This window comes from Narcine bancroftii, unplaced genomic scaffold (assembly GCF_036971445.1).
Source record: "Narcine bancroftii isolate sNarBan1 unplaced genomic scaffold, sNarBan1.hap1 Scaffold_245, whole genome shotgun sequence".
Lineage (NCBI taxonomy): Eukaryota > Metazoa > Chordata > Chondrichthyes > Torpediniformes > Narcinidae > Narcine > Narcine bancroftii.
Window position 1 is genome coordinate 163,544 of NW_027211980.1, and position 12,671 is coordinate 176,214.

Below are 12,671 nucleotides of genomic sequence, written 5' to 3' on the forward strand. Positions count from 1 at the left end.
TAGAAGTGTCAGTCTCAGGAGGAAATTAAGTTATGGCTCATTTAAATTTTGTGATCTTTAATGTTAAATGACTTAATAATCCGATTGAAAGGAAGGAAATATTAAAGAAAATGAAGGTTGATCTTGCTTTTTTGCAACAAACTCATTTGTCTGAGAAAGAACATATGAAATTGAAAAGAGATTGGGTCGGACATGTTTTTCATCTCCATTTAATTCGAAAGCTCGAGGTGTTGATACTTTGGTTCGTAAGAAGATACCGTTTCAGTTGGAATCATTCTCTGCCACATCATTTTCTCGAAGACAATCAAGATAACTGACCTGTTCATGGAGCACTGTGCCTGGACTCAGATTCACAAACTCATCTGGCAAGGTCAGCATACACCCATAGACAAGCTCTACCACTAAACATCCATGATCTGCCCTAACAGCAGTAGGCACGCAAAGGAGAACCATGGCCAAACGTTCGCTCCATGGAGATGCATCACCACCTGCTTTCGATTGTCAATGGAAACGCTCAAAGAAGCTGTTCGCCTGAAATGCTCAGCAGTAATTCAGGTTGTGCCAAGAGGATCAGTGAGAGCTCGGACCAATACCAACTCGAACTGTGACCCTCAATCTGTTGTAATAGTGCCCAGAACACCAAAAGATGGAATCCACAAAAGCACAGGCATTTGTCTCTGCAGAGATGCCAATGTTAGGAATTTCATCCTGCCACCTGGTAGTCCAGTCCTCACACGTGAGCAGATTTGTACATTGCCGAGATGGCGGAAGTGGACCTTGCAAGCCACAAGGTGCACGTGCTGGAAATGGGAATCCAAAACAACAAAATCCCTCAGCTTGAATTTCATGTGCCTGGAGACTTTAGGGTGTTGACCCAGCAAGCGAGTCCTTGCCGATAATCCAACATTCTGTTTAACATAAAGCCAGGTAAAATGTTCCTTAACCAGTTTGATTGATGTTCTTCTACCAGGAAGAGATAGATTGTGAAGAGAAAATCTCCTGCCTCATAGCCACCACACAAACGGCCGAGTCCTTCCTGTTGGGGGAAAAACATCACAGACCAACTTTTCACCCGATTCATCCAGCGTCACATCTTGAAGATGGAGACCAGAGTTGATCTGGTTTCACCGGATGAAATCAGGATCAATGTGCCGTGCATGAGCCATGGCACTGAAATCGATGGCAGTAGTTGTATGTAATGTCGTGCCTGAATAGAGCACCAGCCACAGCATTCACTTTTCATCAGATATGCTGTGTGTCTGATGAAAATTGTAGGATGAAGTCCGAGTGCTGAATCTCTCTGGGCAAGTAGAGATGTGTGCTTCTACTTGCAGTATGCAGAAGAGGCTGGTGGTCTGTACAAATGGTCAAAGAATGACCTTCCAATAAAAAGCTGAAATATCGAATTGGAAATTGGGATTCATGAGAGAACGACAAAGAAATTTATTTCAAAATTGTATCTTCTATTTCAAGAGGAATCTCCAAACCCAGACTTGAATAAATCAAAAGAAAGATGGGAATTGGATTTGGGAACTGAAATTGACCCTTTTTGCTTGTCTGACATTTGTTGGGACAGTAATTAATGTTTTCGATAGATTAGTTAATTACAAATTTATTCATCAATTATATTTAATGCAACATCAATTAATTTATTCCTAATTTTTCAAATTAATGTTTTAGATGTGGCACAGAAATTGGTACATTTATACATTGTCTCTGGAGATGTCTCAAGGTGACATCATTTTGGAAAGATGTGGCCAAGTTTTTGGAACAAATTATAATAATGTTTATCATTAACACCTGAGCTTTTACTTTTGGGAAATGTATATGATTTGGAAGCTGAATTCAAGTTCTTAAAAAAAAACATTAATTATTTTTATAAATTGCATTGGAAATGGCCTGGAGATGTATAACAATTCCATGGAAATCTGAATCCCATCTTAAAATTGATCATGGGGAAATGCAAAATTGTATTCCCTTAGCAAAGGTGACTAATAATATTAGAACTGGGTATGTTACATAATTCAAAATATGGAAACCATATTTAAAAATAGGTTTATATATCTAATGTATTCACTTCTCCACCCCACCACCACTTTTCATTAATCTTAATGGTTGAACCTTATCATGTTGGTCTAATTCTAATATTTTATTAATATCCTGCCTTTCCTTTTGGGAAGGAATAGTTATCACAGGAGCTTCGCACCTAGATCTGCATTTTTTTCTTTTATACTTTTATCTCTTCTCACTTTTATGTGCAGTACAAAATTTATTTTTTATTCTATTTTGATAATTGTAAGTATCATTTGGATATGATTCTATTATTATATTGAACTGCATACAAACTATAAATATTTTTTTAAATGCTGAAATGTTTCACTGCCAGATAGATAGCTAAGAGTTCTTGCCCAATTGTACGATACTTTGCCTGAGCTGGTGACCGCTTGGCTGAAAAAAAAAATGCCAGGGGTTCTAATTGCCCACAGACTCGTTGTTCGAACACTGCTCCCCACAGCACTGACAGATGCATCTGTGATAAGAGAGCAAGGTCTTGCGCATTTGATGTACAACCTTAGTGACATTTGTAAGAACAGTGTTCACATCATGGAAAGCATAAACAGCATGGTCTCCCAAAGATAATGTCTTTTTGAAGCATACATCAGAGCCTTTGAGTCATTCAGCAGTAGGTGCTGTGGCATTCACATAGACCCTGCCTTTATACCATGGCTTATTGCATGTCTGCACACCATTACGATGGGGTCACGAGGCGAGGAAAACACTTGAGCAAGGCTTGGAAAGGGCAGGAGCCAGATTGAAGGCTTGTCAAACAGCAGATGGCATTGGAAGGACAACAAATGCAGCTCACTTGCATTCAAGAGCTGCAGTCCACACAACAGCATTTTTTTTCCAAATACATCACTGAAAAATGTGACAAGAAATCCACTCCCAAAAAGGAATTTGCCACATTTACAACTGAAAATCCGCCCAAAACGATTGTGAAGCTGAAATGAAATGCGAGTGACCTCTGGCCATGTTTGAATAAGAGAATCATTTGTCACTGAAAGAACACATGACATATTAGAAAGTCTATATTCCTCATGGGTTGGAGGGACAGGCACCACTCCAAAGTGACAGATAGTTTTGGAGTTTTACATAGAGATGTCAAACTAATAACCTACTCTAACAACTGCCAAGAATTATTCCATTTTTCTCAGTTGCCTTCAATAAACTCTCTCAAATGAGAACAAGATCTCAAGGCAAAGGACAGAACCAGGCCACAAGTCCCATCGAGTCTGCTCCATAAACCGACACGAAACCACTCTGCACTCCTTCCAATTTCTGGACTTTTCCCATATCCCTTAATGCCCTTACCAACGAGATACTTGTCTATTTCTTGTTTTAAATATGCCCAGTGATCTGGCTTCCACTGCTGTATGAGGCAGCGGTTCCTCAGATCCATGACCCTCTGGCTAAAGAAGTTCTTCCTGATCTCTGTTTTATATAGATAACCTCTAATTTTCTTGTCCTCGATTCACCCAACAAGGGAACCATCTTACCCGCATCCACCCTATCTAAACCTTTCAATATACAAAATGCCTCCATGAGATAACTTCTTTAATTTCCTGTACTCCACTGAATTCTTCACTACCAATTTCACCTGGTCATTAACTTTTAGGTTTCCTTGCTCAAGGACACCCAGGTCTCTTTGCACATCCAAGGTCTGAATTTTCATCCCATCCAAATAGTATGCTTCCTGTTTATTTCCACTGCCAAAATGTACAACTGTACATTTCTCGGTGTTAAATCTCATCTGCCATCATTTTGCCCAGTTTCCTAATCTGTTTATATCCTTCTGCAACTTTACGGTTTCTACACTTCCTACTCTGTCCCCTATCTTGGTGACCTCCGCAAATTTGGCCACAAAACCATTTAAACCACAATCCAAATCATTAATTTCTTTTTACTTGGAATATATCTATCCTGCATTCCTTTTATTACTGCCACATGCCATTCCAGAATCGATCATTACTGAACCTGAACATATTTATTGTGATGAACATCTTCCAATAAATGTTCTGGGTTTAATATTTTTAAATCTTGTTGTGGTTCCTCTTCATCACCTCTTTGCAAGTTGAATTCACAAAATTTTCCAAATATTTTTTCAGCAATAATTCTGTGGTACAGAGGATTACTCATCTTTCCTAAAGGTTAAAAGTTGCATTTTGATTTTCTTGTCTCAACTGAACATTGTACAAGGTGAAGGCTGATTAAAGTGGATTCAGTAACGATGGCCTTCAAATTTTGCATTATTGCTATGGCTACACAGCTTGAATGATAAACTGGTGTTTCTACAGGGAATTAACTCATGGAAATGTTCTAAATACATTCACTGGAGATAGACCTCTGTGAAAAGTTTACTGCCCATTGGCAACAATCCTTGAAAAGAGATGAATCATCACCCAACAGAGCAGCCCAGGAATAGGCCATTTGGTGAACAATGTCTGTGGTGACCATGATACTCATTAAATTAATCCCATCTGTCAGCACATGGTCCAAACACATCACCCATTCCCTCTTGTTCATGTGCCCAACCAAATGCCTCTTAAATCGTGGCGATTTCACCACTATCCTGGCAGCGTGGGCCAGACCCCCAGCACACTGTGCAAAAACCTGCCTCGCTTCTCTCCTTTTCCCCTCTCATGTTCAATATAAGCATCGTAGTATTTTTACATTTCCTACAGGGGGGGGGGGGAGAAGACATCGACCTTCTCCAGGACTATAATAATTAGATACATTTCAACCAGGTCATCTCTCAGCCTCCAAAGCTCCAGAGAAAACTATCCACATTGCCACTTTCAAGGAGCTCGCGCTTGCACCCCAAGATCCCTCATTGCAACACTACTACAAGTCCTCTCAAAGTGCAAGACACTTGTCCAGATTAAACTCCATCTGCCATTTCTCTGCCCACATTAATAAGTCATCTGGTTTGGAAGGGATAATATGAGGGGAACTGGGTGGATCAACAGGTCAGAGAGAAAAACATGGGGGGGGGGGTGGGTGGGCAGGTTACATGAACTTGGAAAATTCCATATTCATACCATCGATTCACAAATGCAATAAGAGATGGTTCCTCTGTATTTGACCTCACCCAGACAATGGAGGAGGCAGAAGACAAAGGTCAGTATGGGAATGGAATGGAACTTAATACAGCTTGTGACCATGAGCCAAGATGGCCATTGTGATCAAAGTGGAGGTGCTCAGCCAATCTGTCATTTACTCTGCATTGGGTTTCCTGCCACAGAGGGCACGGACATGGTTGGAGTAGGTTGCTTCGAAACTTTACCCTGCATGAGAATCCCTGGATGGTGTTAACTGATGTAGATTGCAGGAGAAAATGCCCGAGGATGGGGAGGAATTAGGAGTCTGTAATTATTTGAAAGATCTTACTGCAAGATTCATCACCAACGAGGAGGAAAGCAGCTTCAGTCTATTCTCCCTCTCAGAAAGATTTATGTAATAAACAAAACAATCTTTCAGTACAGCCAGAGGCAAAAGGGCTCTTAATTTAGTCTTACAATCAACAGACTTTGAAGTTAACCAGTGTAAATGACTCAAAATTCAATTTGAGATTCACTTCTGGTGGAAATATAAGAGCCAGTGGCTTGCTTAATCAGATTAGTCTTATTCTGAGTTTCCATTTCTACTTTCACACCATCAAATGCAAGCCTCAGTTGTTGATCCCCAACTATTTTCTATCCTTACCCACTTTGCAACTACACCTACCTGAAATTGGGACAAACAACAGCTAATTTTTCCACGTATAAATCTTCTTTGGCTTGGCTTCGCGGACGAAGATTTATGGAGGGGGTAAAAAAGTCCACGTCAGCTGCAGGCTCGTTTGTGGCTGACCAGTCCGATGCGGGACAGGCAGACACGATTGCAGCGGTTGCAAGGGAAAATTGGTTGGTTGGGGTTGGGTGTTGGGTTTTTCCTCCTTTGCCTTTTTTCAGTGAGGTGGGCTCTGCGGTCTTCTTCAAAGGAGGCTGCTGCCCGCCAAACTGTGAGGCGCCAAGATGCACGGTTTGAGGCGTTATCAGCCCACTGGCGGTGGTCAATGTGGCAGGCACCAAGAGATTTCTTTAGGCAGTCCTTGTACCTTTTCTTTGGTGCACCTCTGTCTTGGTGGCCAGTGGAGAGCTCGCCATATAATACGATCTTGGGAAGGCGATGGTCCTCCATTCTGGAGACGTGACCCATCCAGCGCAGCTGGATCTTCAGCAGCGTGGACTCGATGCTGTCGACCTCTGCCATCTCGAGTACCTCGACGTTAGGGGTGTGAGCGCTCCAATGGATGTTGAGGATGGAGCGGAGACAACGCTGGTGGAAGCGTTCTAGGAGCCGTAGGTGGTGCCGGTAGAGGACCCATGATTCGGAGCCGAACAGGAGTGTGGGTATGACAACGGCTCTGTATACGCTTATCTTTGTGAGGTTTTTCAGTTGGTTGTTTTTCCAGACTCTTTTGTGTAGTCTTCCAAAGGCGCTATTTGCCTTGGCGAGTCTGTTGTCTATCTCATTGTCGATCCTTGCATCTGATGAAATGGTGCAGCCGAGATAGGTAAACTGGTTGACCGTTTTGAGTTTTGTGTGCCCGATGGAGATGTGGGGGGGCTGGTAGTCATGGTGGGGAGCTGGCTGATGGAGGACCTCAGTTTTCTTCAGGCTGACTTCCAGGCCAAACATTTTGGCAGTTTCCGCAAAGCAGGACGTCAAGCGCTGAAGAGCTGGCTCTGAATGGGCAACTAAAGCGGCATCATCTGCAAAGAGTAGTTCACGGACAAGTTTCTCTTGTGTCTTGGTGTGAGCTTGCAGGCGCCTCAGATTGAAGAGACTGCCATCCGTGCGGTACCGGATGTAAACAGCGTCTTCATTGTTGGGGTCTTTCATGGCTTGGTTCATATACAAAATAATTTACAAACATTTTCACATCACTGTAGCCACTGATTGATAAGTTGTGCCCATCAGAAAATTGCACCAACCACTACAGGGTGCTATTTACCTTGGTGTTACTGACTCTTTTCCAGTGTTACTTGCAGACATAATGACATATTCAACATGCACAATATTTCTTTTCTTACTGACCAGAACTATAAAGCATTGTGTAAAAAAGAGAAAAGCTCAAGTCAACCAGGATATACAAACTCCAGACTGCAATGTTGCTGTGCACATTTGCTACATTATTGAAGTCTCACAGAGCTTACAACAGATATTCAAAGTCAAGCAATAACAGAAATAACAGAATATTACAGCACGGTACAAGCCCTTTGGCCCACGATGTGTTGATCTTGATATTTCTAATAAAAAAATAATACCCTGTAGCAGCTACTGCGGTAGATGCTATTCAATAAAGGCAAACACACACAAAGGTAGTCAACTCAAGACTGGTTTATTGCAGACATACACAGACCTTTTATTCCCTGCCTGTCAATGAGAATATTAGTGAAAACATTCTGGTCCACAAGATCAGCTGGTTAACGCTACGAGCCAATAGCGCCCCATGCCTTTCAGCAGGGGCTTCATCTTATCCACTCACTGTACTTTGGTGCCCAGCGCTGTTAGCCCGTGATGTGTCAGGTAAGTCTGGGACCTGATGGTGGTGGTTCGTAATACCGTGCTATGCGTCCGCTACAACCCTGTTTTTCTTTCCCTGTATGCCTGTCTCAGGGTCTCTTAAATGCTCCTTTCGTGATATTGTAATAGATAAATATATTTGGAGAATTTGGTAATATTTGGAATTTTGGTAAGATTTCGAGTAGGTTGCATACACATACACACATACATTTTAAAACATCTTATTTGAAAGACTGAAGAAATATTGAAGATCTCTGGAGAATGTTATTCACATTCACAAGTAGCTGTTAATCAAACTGATGTCATAAAATGAATGACCATTGTTTGGAAATGGAGCCACGATGACTACAAGTACATTTCTGCAGGGTGCTTACAGGAAAGTTCTTCCTAGGTTTTGTTTATCTAACAGCAACTTGAGCAGAAGAAAGAACTCCTGTTGTTTCGAATAAGAGAAATGGAACTCTGTAGTAGCTTTGAGAAAGAAGTTACCATCTGGAAAACCCTCACGGGGCAAGGTTCATCAGTGAGACATTGAGGTGACTAATGGTGGTTCTTCAGTTGTGGAAATCCTGGAACAACAAATCTCTCTCTAAAAACCCTACAAGAACAATCCTGAGCAGTAAACATTTACCTTTCGAGCACCAAAACCTTGTGAAATTTAGACACATTCAATTCTGTGCACAGCAGAAGAATTACCTGCACCAGAAAACTTGGAAGAAGGAGAAGTGAGATTGAACTGTGAACCAAAGAACTTTTCTTAAATTTATACACATTACAAACATGTTCGCTTAGAATTAGAAAGGGGTTAATTTGGGTTAGTTAAGAATAGAGTTAAGTTAAATTTTCATTCTATTTTCAGGTTTAAATTTGATTAAAATAAATTTGGTTTTAAAAACCACTTGTCTTGCTGAATGTCTCTTGCTGCTGGGTTTTGGGATCCTTTGGGCTCATAACAATATCTGCTTGGATAATGACATTGGGCCTGTTTAAAGTAGGAAATGGCTTCTACCAGCAGGAGTTTCTATTTGTGGAAAATATTGATAGGTGGCTGGCCACATACGTTTCCTAAAAATGAATACCCTCTCTCTCCCTAAACCACATTCAGCCCAGTGACATCTTTCTGCATTGTCTTCCTGGGACCACCAAGGACCTGATCCATTTCCCATCTCTCCTTGCAATGCCAATATGGCAGTTGCCATTAAGAACTGACGAATCACTTTTTAATTAAGCAAGCAAGATGAAAATCATCCTGACATACTGCTTAAAAAAGAGTCAACAAACCTTCCTAATTATATTACTTCATTTTTATTTCGATTCCCATGGGGCATTAGTAAAAAAATTATGAGTAAAATCATGATCCCTGTTGATGAAAACCCATAACATTCAATGTTACACATATAATCTAGGAAGAATTCTGTAATAAAGGTGAATGAAACATTGAAAGAATTTCCCCCTTTAAAACATTGAGATTGTAGCGTACCAAGTGAGGAAAAAAAGCCAAATCACATCAACACTTGGAGAGTCCAAGATGGCACGGACTCCCCTTCACTACCAAGAAGGAGCCCACGCCTAGCACCAGGTATGGGCTTAGGAGCCCTACACTTCTGCGTAGCTGCCAGCCGGCCAGAGAGTGATGCAACAATGTCACTGCTGGAAGTCAGGGGTACATCACCAGAAGTAGTCGGGCAAGCGAGCAGAGGTGGGGAATTTAAAACAGTAAAGCCAGTCTTTGTTTTACACTCACCTTGGGTGTCTCTTTATTTGGTAGCGCTGCTGCAGCGGACGCTGCAAATCGATAACTTCTTACTTGCTGCAACCAAACAGGTCTGCAAGATACACCAACCTAAGCAGAAAACATGACCAGAAATCCCAAAGATCATAAATTCAAAAGGATTGGTGAAATCTTTACTCTGTATTGTTAACACCAAAGTCCCTATATTTTTCAAGGCATTCAGACAAGTAACTGTGAATCATTACATTTTAGACAAATGGTACGTCAGGATCAGAAGGATTGGAGCATTATTGTTCAAGTGACACAACTTTAAAAAATAACATCTAACTTGATGAAGAATGTGATGCTACAACAGGAAAAACGGATGGAATCAGACACATTCTATGAGCATTGGGAAGCAAAGAAAAATGGATTGGTTTTCCATCCCTTCCTTAGCGACCCAATGACCCCGACAGGTCCTCCTCGACTTGCGACCGTAATGGAGTCAGATCCCACAATGGACGCAAGTCGGAGTTTTGCCCCCGTGCGAGGACACCTGAAGTCTTAGAGCCTATTTTTAAAATCAAATGATTTGACAAACGCGAACAGAGACACAGGGCACGTAAAACCGAAAATGTGCGGATTGACTCAGCGCCTCGGGGTCCTTCGGCTGGGGGCAGCCATCTTAATATCTGTGCGCATGCGCCAGTCGTCAGTTGGGTTCGCTTTGTTGCCCTGTCGGCACATCCAAATCAGTCGCACATGCGCGAACTCACCACGCATGCGCCAACCAGACTTGCCAAGCTCCTGCCCCCGCCCCCTCCCTCTGCAAGTTACCTCGCGGCCTCCGGCCTCGCCCTGTCGACGCCATCAGGCCTCGCACCGACTCCTCGGCTCCACTCAAACACCTCGCCGGTACCGGCCACTCCCAGGTGGGGCCCAGTGGGCTGCTGGTCGCCCGTTTTCCCTGGACCGCGCGGCTGACGATGATCCCGGCGCCGTCGCCAACTTCTTCTCTTTAGCGCCCGCGGCGACGCGATGGATCCCGAGCTGACGACGACGACGCCAACGTCCCGCCTCCCCACTGCACGAGCCAATCAGCCCGCGAACCTGCCCATCAATCCAACCCGACTTCAGCGTCCAATCAAATAGCAGCCCCTCCGAATCATCCCATTGGATGGCGCATCTGAAGCAAGCGAACACACAGGTGCATCTGAGCGAGCGAACACACAGGTGCACCCAATCAGCTTCGCAAGACAGAAGACAGGCAGTCGAAGGAGCAGGAGCCCCTTCGGCCCTTCCATTTCCAACTACCCCAACAACAATCAAATCCTTAGATTTCATAAGATCACTTTGTCCTGGCTCCAGGATTCCTCTGATCTGAAGAAATACAAGGGAGACTATTTATTCTCAATCTTTCCTTCAAATTTATTACCGCTTCCAATTTAATGTCTGTTACTTTTTTCAAACTATCTGCATCTCAGTTCGATGGATCTGATCCCTCTATGAATTTGTATGACAGTAAACTCATCCCATGGATCCCAATTTTAAATGAACCTTCAACAGGGTAGAGAATTCCAAGGATATTACATTTTCATTGAAGACATTAAAGTCCAAGCAGCTGATCGGTTATTGGGAAATTGTGACACTTGGTGTTCGGCTCCTTTGCATGATCCTCTCTCGATCCGTGCTGCTGTGTCCCCTCATAATGTTGTAATGCCATCTTCCTTTTTTCCAATGAGAAAGAGATCCATATTCAAACTTTCCTTCTATCACCCGGTTAAAACATCCCAGAAACAAATCTGATAATATTTGTGCACTTCTCATTCTTCAGATAAGGAAACTGGACACATGATTCCCGATGTAAGATGAGCAAGACCATTCGATGTGAAATTGGAGTGTGCGCGCTACTGTGAAGGGTGGAAAGAAGGACACACACTCAAGAAATCAAAGTTAAAGACTCCTTTATTACACTGACAGCTCTACTTCTATTCTCTCCCCGCTGCTGTCGACTGGAATTGTGTCATATCAGCGCCGGCCTCCAATTAGTCAGTATTCCTGTCCTTGTTGGTTACTGTTGTGTGGGTTGTCCCCTAAGTCGAAAATTGTTGGTCCCTGTTGATTCTGCGTGGTCATCAGGTTCGTCAGTCATCTTGTGTACAGGGAGGATCCCAGTTAGCATGATCCCCCACCTCCCCAGAACCAGTGATTCTGTTCGCTGCTTTTCGTCGCCTATATCTGCGTCGTGGGGGCTGAGTGGAGACCAATTTGCTGGCTTGAGGTGGTCGATGGTTAAAGTCTCTTGCTTCGCACCAATATCCAGCACACTTACCGTGAAGTGTGGAATGAACGATACACACCCAAGAAGTCGAAGTCGAAGACTGGTTTGTTGAACTGGCAGCTCTGCTTATATGCTCTCCCACTGCTGAGGACAGGTCTTTTGAGACGGCAGAGCCAGCCTCGGATTGGTGGGTGTTCCTGCCATTGCTCATTGCTTCCCGCCGTGCAGGATGTCACCTGGGATGAAGGTTGATGGTTCTCGAGGGATCTGCTCAGTCACCGTGTTTGTGAGCCGTAACAACCATATATTGTGGAAGAATATGGAGCCCATATTTACAAAGGGTGGGTATGAATATTTAAATGAAACTCTGACATTCCCTTTCTCCTTAAGGCCTCAGTTTATGAAAAGGAACATTAAAGTAATCAGCGCTCCTGTTTGGGGGGTCCCTTGTCCTCATTTTGCTTCTTTTTTCCTTTCGCACGGGGATAGAGGGGGGATGGGGTGGTTTATGGGGGGCGGGGCGGAATTTCTTTATTCTTTCTTTTAACATGTATTTATATTTGATTTGTATTATTATTAATTGTGTGAATTCTTTGTGGATTTATAAATTATTTTTTTAAATTATCAGAGGTCATTCCACGGGACGTAAAGTGGCCTAGAGCAACACTGGGGACACCCTCCTGCCCCCCACCACCCCAAATATCAATGTGATCCACTACGATCATTGACAAAATCATCGAGGACCCCTTCACCCGGCCAACAGCATCATCCAGCTATTCCCGTCGGGAAAGAGATCCAGGACTTTCAGAGCCGGTAACACCAGGCCCAGGAACAGCCTCTTCCTCAAAGCAGGGAGAATGTGGAATGATTGATGAGCTGCTCATACAAATACTCCTCAACTCTGCTATTTATTCAACAATATTGAGTTATTTTTCTGGACGTGCTCCACATGTATCATTTGTCTGTTGTATGAGGGCTTGGTTGTGTGTTTGCGTGTGTTTATCCCAAGAACGCTGTTTCATCAGGTCGTTCTTGTGCTATCTAAGGGTA

The 12,671-nt window shown here is 43.0% G+C and overlaps 1 long non-coding RNA gene across 2 annotated transcripts in view; it reads right to left on the bottom strand.

The window, feature by feature from the left end:
- Positions 1 to 10,409, bottom strand: part of LOC138750735 (uncharacterized) — a 30,214-nt gene extending 19,805 nt beyond the window's left edge. For both annotated transcript variants that reach the window (XR_011349483.1, XR_011349484.1), the window contains exons 1-2: positions 10,178 to 10,409; positions 9,374 to 9,472 (exon numbers count right to left, since the gene is read on the bottom strand). This is a non-coding gene — a long non-coding RNA (uncharacterized lncRNA). The remainder of the gene's footprint in view (positions 1 to 9,373; positions 9,473 to 10,177) is intronic.
- Between the last annotated feature and the right edge of the window lie 2,262 nt (positions 10,410 to 12,671).